This window comes from Equus przewalskii, chromosome 7 (assembly GCF_037783145.1).
Source record: "Equus przewalskii isolate Varuska chromosome 7, EquPr2, whole genome shotgun sequence".
Taxonomy (NCBI): domain Eukaryota; kingdom Metazoa; phylum Chordata; class Mammalia; order Perissodactyla; family Equidae; genus Equus; species Equus przewalskii.
In genome coordinates this window covers 70,862,572-70,882,815 of record NC_091837.1, presented here as the reverse complement: position 1 = coordinate 70,882,815, position 20,244 = coordinate 70,862,572, and the positions used below count along the sequence as shown (strand labels likewise).

General features: G+C 43.3%; 1 protein-coding gene across 2 annotated transcripts in view; it reads left to right on the top strand.

Annotated features, from left to right (window-relative positions):
• The first annotated feature begins 201 nt into the window (after positions 1-201).
• Positions 202-20,244, top strand: part of MRO (maestro) — a 34,542-nt gene continuing 14,499 nt past the window's right edge. The window contains exons 1-3 of one of the 2 annotated variants that reach the window (XM_070627598.1): positions 202-265; positions 14,534-14,664; positions 19,353-19,473. The gene's annotated coding sequence lies outside the window, so the exon portion shown is untranslated. Of the gene's footprint in view, positions 266-363; positions 530-14,533; positions 14,665-19,352; positions 19,474-20,244 lie in introns of those variants that run through there. The other variant, XM_008507516.2, reaches the window with a different exon arrangement.

The following is a 20,244-nucleotide window of genomic DNA, read 5'->3' as shown; positions in this document are numbered from 1 at the left end:
AATCCCAGCATACACCAGTTAGCTTATGATATAGCTGCTAAGGTTGCTCCCTGGAATATGTGTAATAAAGGAATTTCATTTTTCCTACCAACTCTATTTTTCTGCAATTTTCAGTTATTCTTTCAATCTGCTAGCAAGCTTTTTACTGAGCGCCAGCTCTGTCCAAGGACTGCACTAAATACCAGAGATTGAAAGACAAACAAAATACACTGACGTCAACCAAGACGTTTAGACTATAGTGGGGGAGACAACACGCCACAATCAGGTAAGGGCACCCATAGGGTAAGCCAAGATAGTTATTCAGGCAAATGGGAGGGGCCAGAGAGGACGAAGGAGAGCCAGCCGGCAGCCAAGGGTTTGCTTGGGAACAAGGCTGGGAAAAACCTGCAAATCTGCTCTCCTTTAGGGTACTGTAGATCCGGTTCAGGAGAGAGGAAAAGGAGACTGCAGAACGCTTTGCCTGTTCGCCAGGGCGTTCAGAAAGCTCAGGAGGAACGCAGCTGAGGCAGTCCGGAGCCTAACTGACCAGGTTGGACTTTCACAAGGGTCAGCCGAGCTTGGGAGCTCAGATGATATGAACATGCCCTTCAGGGGCAGGGACGGAGACGTGATAAGCCTCCTCTCCAGGAAGCAATGGCACGCGCACTGTGGCTGAGGCCGTGAACTCTTAGAGCCCTGGTCCCTGATAATGGGGCATGGGCGTGTATTCTCCTTTGGATTAGGGAGGGTGAGAAAAGAGGGGGGCCTCTGAGAGTCTTGCTCAACCCCCTGGTTGCTCACATATCTGTGGATCACAGATATGTGAATCACATATCTGTGTGCCATACCCTCCACCAGGCTGCGAACAGGTCAGAGGCTGTCTTAGTTGTGATTGCAATCTTTACCTGATGCCCCTGCCACAACTTGGCCCCGCTGTCCAAGGCAGGCAGAGAACTCAGGAATTTGTAGGAGGATTGACCCCTGCAGGCTGAGAGATGGAAGAGCAGATGGTGCAGGCAACTTTGGATTTGGCCCAGATCTCGTAAGCTGTAGTCTCCTGAGATAGCATGGGATGCTGGGAGGCACATCTTGGGCATTGAGAACTCTGATGGCTCTGGACAGTAGGGAACACTGCCCACTGAGGGACAATGACAGTGTACATAGCTCCTGGGAATGGCAAAGCCTCTCTGCTGGCAGTGCTGGTGGGATTGGGGTGTCATTGTAGCAAGAAAAGATTAGTGCTCAGCACCCATGTCCTGAAAAAGGAACACTAGGGACAGAGACCTGTGACATCATTTATGCTGGAGGCAAGGACACTGTGTAGACCTGCTCTGACTGACTGTGGGGGAGAGGTTTGGACCAGACTAGGACCAATAAGGATCTGAAGGCTCTGTTTGCTGACGACCCACTGTACCTCATGCTTTCCTAAGATCTTTTTCTGGACATCATTGAGAGACCTTGGGTTTATTTTATACAGCAGGAAGGAGTTAAGCCAGATTAAAGACTATGAAGCAATCCCAGTAAATGGAATGACTTATCCCTAAAAAAAGTGCATTTACTGAATCTGATTAACCTTTGAAAGCTTGCCGGTGTCCTACATTTTCAGAAAATTTAAATGAGGAGTTGCAATGGTTAATGTAGTGTACACAGTTAGATTTAGTAAGTGTTTGTTAAGTAAACCAACAAGCACACATACAAATCAGTTCAATTCAACAAATGTTTGCTAGATGGTTAATAAGTGCCTTCATGGGGATTAGAGTCACGTTCAATGGCTTAACTTTTACTGCGACACAGTGAGAAATATATTTTATGTTGTGACCCAATACACACATACACACTCACACACAACTGCAACAGAAGTTTCACCAAACAATTTTTGTCTTACTAGGTGAAATGCATTCTGATATCTTCTATTCCACTTCTTAACAAAAAAGCTGATTAAGACCCACTGAACTGATTTCATGAGTTGTTAATGAGTCACAAGGCACAATTTGGAAAATAGTAGCTGATACATGAAGTTATTGAATTTCTAATTTCATCTTCATTTAGCTTAAAGTTGAAGGAGAGAATTCAAAAGCTGGTGATCACTAGTAGGTGCCTACTCACTTCCTAGTGTCATGAACAAACGTGTGTCGGGGAGCCGAGTGGCCAAGAGAAAAAAAGTGAGTGATTTCCCATTGACCCTGAAGGAAGCTGGGAAATCAGTCTTTTCCCTTTGGCTCTCTTCCCACAAGCTAGAGAGCATCATGATAGGCAGTGATAAACAAATCTGTCATCACTGAAGACACAAAGATTTTCCCCTATTAACAAATCTTTAATCAAAGAGTTTATAACATATGCAATTGTTAGCAAAAGGAAAACACCTACAAATGAATTCCTTGAAAATGCAATCAATCCAGAAGATGCTAGTTCTAGAGAAGGTCTCCCAAGTTCATGACTCAGATTCTTAGAATCCTTGTTACTGAACACTAACACAGGTTCGTTCATCCAATACACAGGAGGGCCAATAACTGGAATGCCAGGCTTGCGGCAAGGAAAGAGTTTTATTATCAAAAGGCAGCCAGATGAGGAGATGGGAGTTAAAACTCAAAACCACCTCCTCAAAGGGAGAAAGGTAGGGGTTTTTCTCTGGGGTTTTAGGTAGGGGAGGGGGAGCATGTGGCTTTGCTGGTTGGTGCCTTCCCACCAGCCTGTGTTTGTTCTTGAGGACCGAATTTCTTTTCCCTTGACTTGTCTGGACTTTTCTGGTTAGTTTTCATCTTCAGCCTGCATTTGACCTTGTAAGGCTGAATCTTGAAGTCTGGACCTTAATTTCCTGGGAAAAACAGCTCACTCGTATACTAAGGAGGGACAGAAAGAGCTGTTTAGTTTTAAACAACAGTTGGTTGTGCTGAGTATGCACAGGGGCAGTTAGCAAAGCTCATCTCAAAGTTTCCGCCCAAGGAAGATTTTAACTTCTTCATTCTCAGTTTCGTTCTGTCTCTACCCCATTAAGAACTGGCCACTCTTGCCTTTCTCTCCCCTTCTCCTTTGTTATTTCTCTCATAACACCTATGACAAACTATTCCTTATACATTATTGGCTTACAATCTTTCTCCCAGATTATGAGCTTCTTATAGACAAAAAATGGTTTTGTCTCCATCTTTATATTCCCAGAGTGAGGCACAAAATAAGTGCTTTGAAAATGTTTGTAGAATGATTGAATGATATTGATTCAAACTGGTTAGAAAGATATCAATAGGGAAAAGCAGAGATTTGTTAACTTATTGAGGAAAAATAAGCTGCAAAAAGAAAGAGTAGACTTTCTGAAAAAGATCTTGAAATTCTAACTGATCACGACTTGAATGAGGTGCAGATAAGGGCATAGTAGGAGATATTCTTACTCAAGAAGTGCATAGAGTGGGGCTGGCCCAGTGGCGCAGCGGTTAAGTTTGCATGTTCCGCTTCTCGGTGGCCCAGGGTTCGCCGGTTCAGATCCTGGGTGCGGACATGGCACCGCTTGTCAAAAGCCATGCTGTGGTAGGCGTCCCATGTATAAAAGTAGAGGAAGATGGGCATGGATGTTAGCTCAGGGCCAGTCTTCCTCAGCAAAAAGAAGAGGATTGGCAGCAGTTAGCTCAGGGCTAATCTTCCTCAAAAAAAAAAGAAAAAAAGAACTGTACACAGTACCCTTATGGTTCTTATATTGAATTTTGAATCATAGATCTCAGATCTGTGAGAAATCTCCTCATCCAGCTTTCTACCTTTAAAGAGTTCTTTTTAATAGATAAAGCAAACATAACAAAATTTGAGATTTATATGAATTTAATCTTAACTGTTGGGTTGTATCTGAGAGTTTTGTAACTGATGAGAGATGTGAGTGACGAAGGGCAGAGAGCAGTGCTTCACAACCCCACAGACTACTTTCATGGGATAGAAGGGCCATACATGCAGACCCTGTTACCAATGTCGTATCCACCCCCTACACTTCTTTCTTGCTAAAACAGTCTTGATTTTGTTCTGGGTAGTAATGTGACTTAGTCCAGTTGATGAATTGTCATTAGTCTAAGAAAATTATGGAAATCCATCTTTCCTTTGCCAGATACTGGTTTTCTTGCCTCTCTTGCAATTGGAAAGAAGTGTTCATGTGGCTAGTTCTGGTGAAAAATGCGTAAGCGGAAGTGTGCTGAGAGACTTCTGGTAAGGATTTTGTTACGCTGAGAAAGATGTGGCTGGTGCTATTCTTCCCCATTCATTCAACCTCGAATGTGGAAAGATGCACTGGAGATGTGGTAACAACCTCAGACAAGCAGGAGGGTGAAGCACTGGTGTAATGACAATAGCTAGAGCAAGTAAAAAGATGAAAAGAACTGAGGTCCTTGAAGGCACCGCGGAGCAGATGAGCCAATGCTAATAGCTCCTATCTCTGGATTTTTGTGTTATGTAATAAAACAAAACAAAACAAAAACAACTCTTTATTTTTCAGACACTATGGATTGGATATTCTGTTACTTGCATCTGAAACTATTCCTGATTGATATGGGGTACATCACTGACTGGATCTTCTCAGTTTTATCAGAAACACTTACTAGAATTACTGCAAAACAATTGGACTATTTTAGTAAAATGCCAATAGGGGGATTTTGGTTTTACAAAAAGAAGTAATTCATACCCAAAATAAAAACACAGTACCAAAAGATCAATCTAAAGATATATACAGACTATCGTTTTTTTTTTTTTAAAGATTGGCACCTAAGCTAACAACTGTTGCCAATCTTCTATTTTTTTTTTATTGCTTTTTCTCCCCAAATACCCCTAGTACATACTTGCATATTTTAGTAATGGGTCCTTCTAGTTGTGGCATGTGGGATGCTGCCTCAACATGGCCTGATGAGAGGTGCCATGTCAGTGCCCAGGATCCGAACCAGAGAAACCCTAGGCTGCCTAAGCGGAGCGAGCGAACTTAACCACTGGGCCACGGGCCGGCCCCAAGGCTATCTTTTAAGAATCAGTAAGAAAGAAGGTAAGGAAAAACTGATGTTTATTGAGTGTCTACCACTGGCCTGGCTCTACACCGGATGTCTTCCCAATTAATCCTCACGAATCTCACAAGAGGTTCCATTTTTTCCCGCCTTATATATGACGTACCTGAGCCTTATAGATGTTAAAATGACCTGCCCAAGGTCACACAGTAAACCCTAGAGCCAGGAGGTAGGCATAGAGAATTATTTTAATGATCTCCAAACGAATAAAGTTTTCTAATGAATAATGTTTTATTCATTTGCACTAAATTGAAGCAGATCTCAATTAGAGAAAAAGTTAAATTATATAATATGTAAAGGAAATGGATTTTGATTACTTTGAATTCTTACAGCACCCAATTAAGTTAATAAAAATCTTAGTAGATTACCTTATGGATCTTGCTTTAATAAATATATAAGATTTCTTTCTAATTAGTACATCCTTTTTTTTTCTTTTTGGTAAAAGGTGTTTCTAAAATACTTGAAAGTGCTAAAAAAATTTTTACCTTTTACGATATCTAAACCTTCCTCCCATCAAACTTGCTCATATATTAAGTGCTGCTAATTGTCAGTTGTAAAAGTCAAACTTCAAATTAACCCTTGTCTGCATAAGTTCCAAATTATGAGGCTCAATTAAGTTTTACCACACATAAAAGGTTATTATTTGGATAAAGGTGAGCAGCAGATCTAACGTGAAGAAATGGAAGCTAATTAGCTCAGGCCACCACAAAAGATCTTTCAAATAGGCTTTCATTCTCTAAAACCATCTCTTACATAAAGCCTTTGTTGACTAGTGCCATTGTGGCAATCTTTTATGAGTAGTGACAGGGAGAGTGAACCAAACAAACAATATTGGAGAGACAGGGAGACCCCTGGGCTGCCCGGAGCTGGAGTGGGTCTGGAGATGGAAGGTGTGCAGATAACAGGTGAGGGGAGATAACGTTGGAGAAGTAAAATGGGGCAGAGCCTGGAAAGCTTTGAGAATCAGTATGAGGAGCCTGAACTTGATCTTGAAAAGTTCTTGAAGGTTCTAGAAGATTAGTTGTATGTTATGTTGAGGGATCCTGCAAAGTGCGCAGAGAATGAGGTCAGGGAAATTCATTTCGATTCTTTAATTCATCTATAAACTTCTTAAGGGCTGAGGCTTTATATCTCATCTGTTTGCTGTCCTTGTGTGTATAAGCCACATTGTGTCCAAGATATGAATCCAAGAAATATTCCATAAACAATTATGATTGTGTTGACTGAAATAAAGAGTCTAGGTAAAAGTTAAGGGAAGGAGTTTATTCAGTAATCAAAGTGAGGAACTCCAGTCCTGAGAAACAGGCCAACAGAGTGTTCTGGGGAACTGCTCTGAGGTCCACAGACCTGAGTGCAGTTTTTATACCTTTTAACAAAGCAGTGTAGGCGCAGGAAAGGCCTTACATTTCTAATAGTCTCACCTTCAAAGAGAGAAAGAACTTTTTGGTTATATGTCAAACGAGGCTTGGACTATTGGTGTTATCTCTGTGTGGAGGGAGGCAAGGACCAGTGTTGTTACTTTTCCCCTCAATCTCTAAGAAATGAGCTGGGAAATGTGAGGGCGAGGTACCCTTTATCTCTTCCTGTTGCTGATTCATCCTGCTGCCGTCTTCAGTCATGAGATGAGGGGTTGCAAGGTCATCTAAACACAAGCTTAGGAGGCCTGCATGGGGCTTCACAGCGCACATGGATTTTTATTGTACTGACTTTAAGCCTATGCAGCTTGTTGCTAGATTCACCTATCAGACCATGGAGAGGGGTCCCAGTTTCATTCACGATTGTTTACCCAACCCCAGACCAATGAAGTGACAATATTAGCAAGAAACACAAGCTCGAGGTTGAAGTAATGAAACTCTGGAATTTTTGCAAATCTTCTTTCTGGGAGGTCTCCAAGAACGAGTGAGCAACAGTTGGGGTGAGTTACTTGGTGGTAGTTTATTTGTGCCCGGCAGTCAATCAACCTGGTGGTTACAGGAGAACCCTAAATTTGGGTTCTGAATCCACTGAAGCAAAGAGTAATGGAACATGTGGTGGCAGAGACAACACCTAAGACAGAGGTCAAGACATTCTTCCTTTCCCTCATTCCCAATTCAATTGAACTGTGTGATCCCAGAGTACTCGGTACTGAGTGACATCTCTGTGGATTGCCCTTCATCACTTTCTCTGCAGTTCAGGTCTGTAGTCATGGACCCTAAGTCTCAAAGAACTGGATGGCTACTTTTTATAATTAATTAATTAATTTGTATTCCAATTAAACTTTATTTATGGACACTGAAATTTCAATTTCATGTAATTTCCATGAGTCATGAAATATTTTTCTTCTTTTTTTTTTTTTTTGCTATCTTCCCCCATTTCCCCCACCCCCACTCCCTCCCTGGGAAATCACCAATCTGCTCTCTGTTTCTCGAGTTCAGTTTTTTTAGATTCCACATATAAGTGAGATCATACAGTATTTATCTTTCTCTGTCTGACTTATTTTGCTTAGCATAATGGCCTCAAGGGCATCATGTTGTTGCAAATGGCAGGATTTATTTCTTTTTTATGGCTGAATAATATTCTATATATATATTTACAACATGTCTTCTTTATCCATTCACTTGTTGATGGACACTTAAGTTATTTCCATGTTTTGGCTGCTGTGAGTAATGCTGCAATGAACATGGGGGTTCAGAAACCTCTTTGAGAGAGCGATTTCGTTTCCTTTGAATATGTACCCAGAAGTGGAATTGCTTGATCATCAGGTCGTTCTATTTTTAATTTTTGGAGGAACCTGCGTACTTTTAGAAAGCCCTAAACTCACAACTTGGAAGCAGATAAAATTGATGAGTCTTCATTCATATTTCCTCTAACACAACCAACTCCCAATTAACTGATTTTAAAAACTCATTGATTTTACAGCCTTTCAGTCTTTATACAGCTTTCTAGAAGCACATCTACTGAACAGTGTGAGCTTCTCTTTATTTACCCCTGGCTGCAACCTTGCTACATTTCAAGGCACATCTCCTGAACGTGCTCCAGGACTTCTGAGTCTGGAAACTTTCCTGGTTGACAATGCATGTTTTGATTGCAGTAGTAAAGTCACTGTGGACTAGAAAAACCTGTTCTGTTCCACATTTAGCATGTAGTGTTCATTTTGACTTTAATTATTACATATTTTAGATGGAAGAGGAGTGGTGTCTGGATGTGGAATGAGGAAGGAGGAAAAACACATCACAAAGGGCTTTGGCTAAGGTCTTCCTAGAAAGATAAGGGTTTTCCATTCAGCGTTTTGAATTTGCTTGCATAAATATGTTACAAAATTGCTATAACTCTAAGCTGTATTATCAAGTTACACCATGAAGACGGACGTCCCATACAGCAGGTCCTTGCAAGGAAAGAGCAAGAAGAGGGGATGGCCACTCCCTAGTTCCAATGATTGGACAAATTCAACCTTTGGCCATTAAGTTAATTCCAGGATGGATTTCACAAATGCTCAGAGTGGGGTTGATATTAGGATAGCTGTGATAGATCAACCCAGTGTGGCCTTGTATAGAGCAAATGCCATCAGTAAAATTATGCTAAGAGTCCCAGGCTACTAACTCCTCCAGGACACCATCTTGAGAAGCATCCTAACTGCACACTTAGATGACCATTTGTGGCGAGTATGTGGGAGGAGGGGTTGCAATTTCCCACACTGACAAAGTGGTGTGCCTTAGTAATATATAGGGAATGCTGCTTACTTAAATTGGCTGTATCTAATTCTATCCCACGCCACATTATCATCATCAGTAAAGAGAAGATCCTGTTATTGCTGTGTTGTCCAATTTGAAGAAAGTCACCCGTGTAATTCTTTATTAAAAGTCATTTAATAGTCGTGTTACCCTGAGAAATGGCTGTGGAGACCTTCAGCCAGTGACCATCTTTTATACAACAAAGAGAAAGCCTATCGTCATAAACAATTTACCACCCCCCCACACACAAATGAAATTAGTGCTAAACAAACGCCCCTTTGCTTAAGCTACCATTGCATTTATTAGCCACTGGGAAATAAGAAAATGCGTTTTTTAGCAAGCTGACTCCTTATAATTCCTGTTATATTTCTGTAGAATTAGAGTGTTGTGACACCTCAAACCAGTGTTTGCTTTTGTTGAAGTGAAAAGCAACACTAAAAATGTGCTGAAGATTGTAAAGATTCAGACAAATGGAGCAATCATTTGCTAAAAGCCCACTCCATGGACTGAAGGTTTGTGTCCCCCTAAAATTCTTATGTTGAAACCTAGTCGCCAGTAGGATGGTGGTGTTTGGAGGTGGAGCCTTTGGGAGGTGATTAGGTCATGAGAGAGGAGACCTCAGGAATGGGATTAGCGCCCTTACAGGACGAGACAGGAGAGAGCTTGCTTCCTCTATCTGCTCTCCACCATGTGAGGACACAGCCAGGAGACGGCCATCTGCAAACAGGAAGCCAGCCCTCACCAGACACCACATCTGCTGGCACCTTGATCATGGACTTCCCAGCCTCCGGAACTGGGAGAAATAGCTGTTTGTTGTCAAGCCACCCAGTCTGTGGTACTTTGTTATAGCAGCTGGAGTGGGCTAAGACACCCACCAGGTGTAAGGCACTGTGCTGGGTGATGCAGGTTTGGAGCGAGGTCCCACAAAGACGGGAATACAAGCCTCGCTTCCTACAGGCGCACGACCCAGGATGGGGAGCTGGGTTCCCAGGCAGTAGTTTGAATACACATTGGCTCGTGCTGGCCGCTGCTACAGGAGGGCAGGTGCCTAGGGAGAAACTGAGCAGGCTGTTAGGGCTGGGGAGGACTTGCAGCGTGCGGTTCAAACGAGGCCTGGAAGAAGCAGGTAAATGAGGGCTGGGTGCAGGGAGGGCTGCATACTCCCAGGCATGAAAAATAGACACTGAGTGTAGACGTTTTCGGGGAAGTGAAGGAGCTGAGAGGAGAGTGAGTGTGTCAGTGACTTGGGAGAAGGGCAGCAGAAGGGAAGAGGTGAGGTGGGAGGTCAGGCAGCCAGGTGGCCGGGTTAGGAGACTGGCAGGCCAGGGCAAGGGTGAAGCCAGGAGCCCGGGAGCTCAAAATTTACTGAGACCCTCACTCTCAGGTACCCATCTGCATTTGCACAGCCCTGAGGGCGTGTGTCTCCTAAAATTTTGTCCTAGGTGTCTCTCTCACTTTCTTCAGTCCCAGCCCTGATTGGATGGGACAAACATCATAATGGACACAGGACGGAAGAACCATGGCCTGCCTGCTTGTGACCTGTCTGAGGGCAGGGATCGTATCGTCTTCATCTGTATAGTTTTCATTCCCTATGCGCTAGTGTTGGCACCCAGAGAGCCTGGCACCCAGGAGACTCTCAATGAATGGTTATTTAATGAATAAATGTTTGTTTAATGACATAGTCAGGGCAACCAAGGCAAATGCAGTCAGCAAATTGATGCTGGGCTCTACATACTCAGTCTCCAAACAGAAGCAGCACAGTGTAAAGGCGTAGTTGTTACACTCACGTGTCCGAGAAGACGTTGCCCTGGAGTGAGTTCAGCGTTTAAACTCTACCGCCCGATGTGTAGAAGAACGCAGTGTGTGTGACTTATAAACAAAATGTGTATAAGTTGTGATCAAAATCAAGGTCTGATGCCCTTGACACTGGAACAAATGATTCAAAATACAAAACCCCAAAGTAGAAAAACATTCTGTAAAATTCTAACACTCAGAGTGCTTTCCTCCTACATCCGTTCCCAAAGGGAATTTTTAAAAAGAAATACAAATAGTTCTTTTTTTTCTTTTTTTAAGAGATAAATGTCACTCTATTGTTAGATTTGGGGTTGCTATGTTACTTAATTATATTAAACGTCATTTCTGCTCATCCAAGAAAAATCTTTTCCTTTTCATCCTCTTTTTTGGGAACAATGTACGTGTAGCCTAAATAAATATTCATTCGGGGGAGTGAATTCTTAGCATAAAATTTTTAATAATGAATTCAGCTTTATTTTTATTCTAATAGGGGCTTAAATTCAGGAGCAAATAGAAAGCTAGGCTTCTCTTTTCTCTAGGGACCAAAATCAAAATGAGAAGCCGGCCAACCTCCTTCTTCTACACCCACTTAGCACTGTAAAATGAGGGAAGCACGCCACCAGTAGCTTTCTCACAGGTTCCCCAGAATTTAAGAGATGGCAACTCTGGAAGCTTTGAGTTCACGCTTGACTAGAACTGAATTAATAAAAGAAAGAGAGATTAATGATATTCTTGTTCTATGATTAAATATATTAGTTGTTTAATAGAGAAATGAATTTAGTATTTGTTTGTCTTCAGAAGCAAGAACTGAGATGTGAAAATGGCCTAAGAGCAGAGGTACAGAGAGCTGTCTGCCTTCCTGCCTCCCCTCAGCCTCTTCCCGCTTCCCCTCCTTGGACCTATTGCTATTTAAAAAAACCCTGCAGTTTATTTTTTAATGTAGGCTGTTGGGGGATGTGCACAGCCATTAAAAAATAATGCTTAAAAGTCCAGGGGCCAGCCCTGTGGCCGTGTGGTTGGGGTTGCATGCTCCACTTCAGTGGCCCAGGGTTTCCCCAGTTTGGATCCTGGGTGTGGACATGGCACCACTCATCAGGCCATGCTGAGGTGGCGTCCCACATGCCACAACTGGAAGGACCTACAACTAAAAATACACAGCTATGTACCAGGGGGCTTTGGGGAGAAGAAGTGCAAGGAAAAAAAAGAGCTGTAACTTTCTATTCTGAGAATCCCTATTGATTTTTTACATTGAAAGCAATAAATTCTTTGGGTAAGAAAATTCAAACAATACAGAAAAGTACACATTTGAACTAAAAGCTTCCTTCCTTACCCAATTATTCTCCTCCCAGGAGACTCCTGGTAATGATTCCTTGTGTGTCTTTTGAGAAAAAAGTTGGCTATGTCAGTATACATTTTTTTTTTTTTTGAGGAAGATTAGCCCTGAGCTAACATCTCCCACCAATCCTCTTCTTTTTGCTGAGGAAGACTGGCCCTGAGCTAACATCCATGCCCATCTTCCTCTACTTTATATGTGGGATGCCTGCCACAGCATGGCTTGACAAGCAGTGCATATGTCCGCACCCAGGATCCGAACCAGAGAACCCCAGGCCGCCAAAGCGGAGTGTGCAAACTTAACCGCCGCGCTGCTGGGTTTTCCATTGCCTTTTAAAAATTTATGTACATTGAATTATAATATATTCTTCTCTGCACCTTGCTTTTTTCACTTAATAATATATCTTGAAAATCTCTTTGTTTCAGCACAACTACAGTATTCCATTGTATAAAGCTACCCTAATTTATTTATTTAACCTGTCTCCTGCTGATGGACATTTGCAAAAATTTTTTGCTATTACAAATAATGTTTCAACGAACACATTTTCACATGTATCTTGACATTATCTTTCATATGTATTCATAAGGTAACTGGGCCAATGCATACAGTTGCATAGCTTGTACACTGCGCAAAGTGCCTCATCTGCGTGGGCACCAGTCACTTGGTAGACAGAATAACTAAATTTAAATACTTATTATGATAATTTTCTGGCAAATAGACATAAAACATCTTGAGGAAGGAGTTCCTTTTTCTAATTTGCAGAAAATCACCACAGCCCTAGGTAAATGATCATTGGCACACTGAGTCAAAGGACACATGTACACAGACTTTTGATAATATTGTCAACTTCCCCTCCAAAATGATTGTACCAAGAGACATTCATTTTGACAGGTAATAGTGGTTGATTCTAAGATCTGAAATTTTCTCTATGTTCAACTGTGGTCAACTTTCATTTACCAGAAGTTACGAGAAAGAGTAAGAACAAGAATACTTAAAGCTACAAAAAAATTCCCAGTGGGTAAAACTGAGTGATCTGCTTGTCTTACTTTCCCTTCCTTTCTGGGGATGATCTCACGTGTAGTCTCTTGAGGGAACAGAGGCCAACAGGAGGGAGAGGAAGCTGCTGCAGGCCCGGGGCACCTACCGCCTGCAGAGTTGATTCCTGAACACATGGGTGTTAATGAAGTGGTCTTCTTTTGTTCTTTTCCAGAGGAATTAAATGAATAACATGGGGAAAGGTGCTGTAAGGATGCGATGGAGCTATGGTGGGAGGCTGGCATTATGAGATCAAAGATGGGATTGTTGAAATACATCTGTTGTGGCTGCACAGTCGTGCGTCACTTAACATCGGGGATGCATTCTGAGAAATGCTGCATTAGGCGATTTCATCGTTGTGCAAACATCACAGTGCACTTACACAAACCTAGATGCTCTAGCTTACTACACATCTAGGCTCTATGGTACTGATCTTATGGGACCACCGTCATATACGCGGTCTGTTGTTGACTGAAACATCGTTACCGGTGCATGACCCTATAAAAGAATATCCTACTACTATAGTCTTCTCCAGTCTCTCAAAGAAGAGTCAGCTGTCCTAATAATAGACTGGATTTTTCATGACGGCAGCACACACTGTAAAATTGTGGACATGGGTCTATTGTTCCGTTGGTCAAATTGTGCCTGACATTGTTCTCATTGTCATATAAGCCTAGACACTTGTCACTCAGTGGGATTCTACTGCATTCTCCTGTAAACGTAAAACCAAAGGGAAGGCAAACGCAACCCTGAGACTATGGTTAGATCAAGAGGAAGGAGCATACTGAACAATGTCCACAACAAACTGAAAATGGAAACAAGGAAGGTGGAGGAGAGGGCAGAGAGGAAAACAGGTGGGAGGAGGTGGAAGGGATGGGAGGGAGGAAGGCTATTGAGAATAAGAACGACCTTCAGAGGTGAGTGACAAGGTCCACACAACTCCGGCTGGTCAAAGCAGGAGAGGAAGACAGACACATAGACCCCAGTGCCGTCAACAAGCTTTGAGGGGGCTGGCGCCCTGGCCGAGTGGTTAAGTTCGCGCGCTCCGCTGCAGGTGGCCCAGTGTTTCATTGGTTCAAATCCTGGGCGCGGACATGGCACTGCTCATCAAACCACGCTGAGGCAGCGTCCCACATGCCACAACTAGAAGGACCCACAATGAATATACAACTATGAACTGGAGGGCTTTGGGGAGAAAAAGGAAAAATTAAAAAAAAAATCTTTAAAAAAAAAACAACAAGCTTTGAGGCTTTGGGCAAGTCCCCCACCCAGTCTGCCTGCCCCTCAGTTTCCCTACTTGTCAACAAGGGATGAGAATGACCTCCTCCTAGGACTGGAAGGACAGAATGACAACTAGCATGAGGATGCTTTAGAACGTTAAGAGCAGGCACGAAATGACACGTGGTCATGTCTGTGGGGTTGATCTGGCCTCTCACAGTGCTGTCTATTGATCCTATTCTCTTCAACAGTAAAGCACGTGTAGCTTTCTCACTGGGCCCTTGCAGACATAGAAACTAACATGAGAATCTTCAAAGTTTGCCAAACAGCATGGCCTGAAATGTATCTCTAGCAATTATCAGGGGCAGATAGCCTGAAAAGGTCTTATTATGTATTTCTCTCTGGTGATAAAACTCTAATCTGTTCTATGTTTCATCTTCAAGGACAAAATGTGGCTTACAGTCAGCCCCAAGCTTGCTTAAAGAACAGCGATGTTCCCAGGATTAGTTACGTCTGCCTTTCCTCAGAATGAACTGGAAGCCAGTTGCACATGGTTCCTCATTGCCTCGCTCAGGTAAGACAGCACAGAACATTTTCCGGATTCTACTGGTTCTATTAAACATTGCAGTTCAGCACAGTTTATTGGTTGCTATAGATTGAACCAGGTGGTTATGTAAAAATGTTTCTGTAAGTTTATGATTATTTTTTGGAAGTAGGGGTATTGGTGATCGTGTGGGAGTAATTAATGTCTCAGAAATGATGTTTAAACTTGAACTGTTTCTTAAAAATTTTATTTGCATTCATCTTATGCTGAATTGATTCCAGAGCCCTAAGTTTTTGTCTCTTCTGCGATATTTTTTCTTCTGTGCAACAATCCTCTCTTTCTCAGTAAAGATCATCTCAGTGTGGCAGGAGGAGCTCACGGAGGGGTTAAGCGGACCAGGAGCTCTGGACATCCAGAGACGCATCCTGGGGACTTTGTTCTTAAATGAACTCTATGCCCAGAGAGGCAACATCTAAACTGTTAAGTTCAGCATTCCTCTGCATTTTCAAGCACATAAGGCAAAAACTCAGTACTCTTTCGGGGCCCCTGGCCCTGTGTCCAGCTCCACTCTTTGGCCTGGGCACTCCACCATTGTTAGATGGAGTGGCATGCATTGCTTCTGCAAAGTGTCATCTTTCAGAGACTTGGTGGCTTTTCAGATATGTGTACCTTTGATGGTCTGGGCAGTTTCACAGATGTTCTTAACGAGAACATGGAGATGCGAAGCTCTTGATTTGCATGATTTTGCAGGGTTTTCTGGGTCAAGTGAATAGTGAACCGTTTTCAGAGATCATCTCCGGTTACCTATGGAAGAACTTGAACTTATGCTTTCATTCCAGTAGTGATAATGACTGCCAAGTAATAAAGTCAGGAAAACAGAAGGCAGGACAGACAGACCAGACAGTGGGTTGGACAAGGAAATGGCTGAGAGCAGCTTTCCGTTCACAGAGTCGGTAGAACTGGAGAGCCTTCGCTTCACTTCCCGTCTGGGCATCGGGAGGCGGCTGCTTCCCTGGGCCAGAGGGTATGGGAAGCCGAGGGATAAATCTGGTGCTTCTCCCTATGGCATCCACTTTCCTCAAGATTTGGGACAAAAAGACCATTGCTTTTACATTAGAACAAACCAGGTATGTGGCGGAGAGGGAAGCAAATGGGGGCTGAAGTTTGAGAAGAGCCTCCCAAGGCTCTGGGCTTGGTGCAAGTGGCTTGTGGAAGAGTTTGGGATGCATGAGGTTACCCGGCTCATCCGGCGGCATCCAGCTGGGCCCCCATGCCCGTGCCACACCTGCCTCCTACAATGCCTTCCTTCTCTGTCTCTCCCTGCTCAACTCTGTTCCTGGGAAGCCCAGGTGCAGACATTCCTTCTTTTATGAAGGATATCCTGGTGGACTGCCCCTGACTCCATGCTCTTCGTCAGCTCCTCTCTATGGCACTTACTGATTCCCAGAGACACGTAAGACCATGTCTCAGGTCCTCTCCTGGTCCGTTCTCCTGGAGGGCACAGTCTGAGCATTGTGCCACCTGACAAGCTCTCTGCCTTGTTGAAAGTAGGATCTCAATAAACATTTGAAGAATGAATGAAAGAGAAGTTGGTATTCCCAATTTGTGGCTGAGCAGGCAGCTCATTTTCTTTCTCGAAATGAAACTCAAGAGAGGGTTTGGCTTGACCTGGGAGTATTTCCAGAAAGAAGATGGAAGAGAGGAAACTAAAAACCATCCCTTTTAGACAAGTTTCCGTATTAGACCATGTACCATCACAGAAAGAGGGTCTTCTGAAAATCCTGACACTAGAGAGAAACCATTTTGATCAGTGACTGTCATTTCTCACCATTTCCCAAGTCTAAATCAAAAGCGAATTGTTGATTGATTTCATTCTGCCTGTTGCCCTTCTCATCAGTAATGTAGACTAAATAATCACCCTCTTTTATTTCTCCCATTGCATCAGCCCCAGTGTACTTCTGACAATAAGGAAATCTTAATTGAGAATGAAAATAGAGCCATTAAACAATAAAATTAAATCATTACGGCGTGCAAAGGACATCATGTCATCAGTAAGTGAAAATATTGCAATCAAATTATCAACGTTCCCCTCAAATTCTCAGAAGAACCGTGCTGTCCTAAGGCCATGTTAGGAGGATCTTAGTTCTCTCGGGGCATCATGACCTGGTTTGGATGCTTGCCAAGTTTGTGCTGTGTCTGGGACTCTCTGGGGCCATTAGCTGTGTCCACGCCCTTTGTGGGAAGTGTTTAATAAAGCTCAAGTTGGATCAGTAAGATTCCTGGGTACCAATTCTGATTCTGCCCCTGATTTTCTTTGTGGCTTGAAGCCAAACAGGAAAACTTGTCTGCATTTTAGTTTTCTTATTTGGCAAATGAGGAAGACATTACTTCTCTAACAAATCTCTTAAAACCTGAATACTGCATAAGGAAACTTTAGACATAAGGGGTCATTAATAGCATACCTCTTGTGTTTCTGTCCATGCAGTGGGGGTGAATTTCAGTCCTGGTTCCCCAGTGAGATTTGGCTGAGCATCCTTAAACTGCAGTGAGTTCCCTTCTCCAGCAGCCTCTGTCTTCTGGGTTATTTTAATTTTTTTTACTTTTTCTTTTTTGAGGAAGATTAGCCCTGAGCTAACATCCACTGCCAATCCTCCTGTTTTTTTTGCTGAGGAAGATTGGCTGTGAGCTAACATCCATGCCCACCTTCCTCTACTTTGTATGTGGGACGCCTGCCACACCATGACTTGATAAGGGGTGCATATGTCCGCACCTGGGATCCAAACTGTTGAACCCCGGGCCTCCGAAGTGGAGCATGCAAGCTTACCCGCTAGGCCACCAGGCTGGCCCTGTGTGGTTTAATTTGATCTGCTTTTTGGTCATTCTAAGCACTACATGGATTAGTTCAGTATAAGAATATGTCCTCTCAAGTCCTATCCCACTCCTAGGGGATAACCCACCTCTGGATTTACTGACAAGATTAAGGCTGACTTGGAAGAACTGAACTCACGCATCCTTCTCATTTTCATGATGACGTATCTCCATCTCTATGGTTGCCTTCCAGTTTCAGACAAAGGGGGGCATCTCTCCTCCTTTCTACAACTGACACTTTCCCCTGCGCCCTCCGCCCCTCCCTTCACGTCTTCCTAGTCCACTTTTCGCTACTCGCACCAGCACATCTTAGGTCTCCCTTGCAACTGCTTTCAAACATGCCCAGGCTTGATTCTGTTTTTAAAAGTTTACAAGAAAACCAAAATGCCTTTACTTGGCCTGGCTGTCGCTTCAGTCTATTTATTGCCTTCCTTTTGCAGAAAGATAGCTCAATTTCCTCTTTCCACATAGCCCCTTAACTTTGCAGTCTAGCTTCCTTTCTTTTTTTTTAAAGATTGGCACCTGAGCCAACATCTGTTGCCAATCTTCTTTTTTTCTTCTTCTTCTTCTCCCCAAAGCCCCCCAGCACATAGCTGTATATTCTAACTGTAGGTCCTTTTGGTTGTGCTAGGTTCCTTTCTCCGTCATGGTTGACACTGCACATTCAGAGGTCACCAGTGGTGCATTGTGGACGGAATCCAAAGATGGTTTTGTTTTAGCCTCATTCTTCTTGTTTTCTCAAGAACATCAGTCTTCTTTCCCTTCCCTTTTCGCCTTCAACCTTCCACTCTGACATAGTTCTCTGGTTTACATTGTCCACTTATCTCCTAGTTAGATTTCCCAAACTTGCCCACTGCATAGCATTGTGGTGAAGCATCTAAGTTCGGGAATTAGACCGCCTGTGGTTGAATTCTAACTCTGCCACTAACAAACTGCATGACTTTTGGCAAGGTCATCTCTCGGTGCTTCAGTTTCCCCTTCCTTACAATGGGGATCATAATGAGTACTTGCCTCAGGTTTGCTGTAAGAATCAAACAAGACAGTCTGTGTGACATTTACCCCAATGTTTGGCACATAGAAAAATTCAATAAATGTTATCTGTTAGCATAAAAATAAGCTCCGAGGTCTTTGAAAATGTAATTTTTTTAAATTTTAGGACATCGCCCACATTACCCAACATGGAGCCAGACAATAAATAATTATTGATAAATAGACTTATGCACGTGGTTGGAGAATCCAGGGAAGGAGGAGAGATGGGGTGAGGGAGCCTCCCCTATTCTGCAAGTACTGTTATTCTTAGGTTTTTTTGGTTATTGTTTTATCAATAAATCATTTAAATTCGCGAGAATTGAAATCGGTTCTTTCAGGACCTGTGGTGTTTGTTGAGCAGGAAGGGGCATGCACGGTTAAAGCTCGAGTTGTTGGTGCACCAATCACTCACAATGAGCCCGCGTGGCCTGGAACACAGTGTCCCATCCTTGGATTAAATGCTGCTCCAACAGGATTATGGCAGGAAGCGCTGCAGCTGCGGCTGTGCCGAGGCTCCTGGAACCCGTCCATTGGGTGATGGCGCCATCTAGTGGCGGCAAAGGGCAGGCGGAGCGCCAATCCTCACGGGAAAACACGGCAACCCGGAGGAGGGGGAGCTCTCAGCAGAGTTTGGGGAAGTAACGCATCGCTTGTGCGGCACCTAGAACAACCTTGTCTGTTTCAGAGGGAGATTCCCTCCTCCACCCCAATACCATATAAACCTTTTTTTCCCCCTCATATGATTCTCACTTTCCAGCACGGTGCTGACCCATTATCCTGAACAGACCCTGCTTCACCCTCTCATTTCCCTTCTGTGCTAGGAATTCAGGATTGGGAAAATTGAGCCGAGTCATCTCTTCTGGCTACCACGCCGGGAACCTCCGCGTCGCCCTGGAACAGCGCTCCAGCCCTCCCGCCGCCCGTCACACGTGACCGCCGCAGGTAAGGGCCAGCTGCGGGCGGAGCAGCCCTGACTGCAGCGGGAGGAGGACACGGTCCCCTGGAGCTCCCCAGCCCTTTCTGGAATGTCACTCGGGTCATTGGTATCACAGGGCGTAGACATTCTCTTAGTAAAGCTGAAGTGGGCAATGTTGACCATGAAGCCTTTTTTTCTTCCTCCCACAAAGTGTGTCAATCCATCTATGATCAACAGATGGATTATGGATCATTATATTAAGCCAGCAAAGATCTTTAGGATGGGAAGGGACTGAAGGGAAGATATTGATGCTTCAAACTGAAATGCCTACACAGTGTGTCCTTATCTGCTCAGCACGCAGGACACTGTCTAGGAGCTGGATACAGACTTAGAACATGATGATGGAAAGGTTAGAGTTTGCAGTCTGGAACTCCACTCTGCCACTACTAACGATTTGTCTTGGGTGAATTTTTACATTACTCTAAGCTCCAATTCCCCTTCTCTAAAATGGGCATAATGAAACCTGCCTCTCAAGATTACTGTGAAGATTAAATGAAATACAGAAAAGCCCTCTTATTTGCGAGATTGGGACTGGATTTAAAAAATTAATGGGAGAAGTTGGTTAAAGCAGAATTATAAAAGATGATACATACTTCAAATATTTTATTTTATCTTAAAATATAGAATTTATCAATCTTTAATATAGGGCTATGGCCTTTTCTTTGAATATGGACCCACTAGTTGATGTTTTTTGAGTTGTCTTTTTTGCATCAGCCACATGCATGATGCTTCATCTA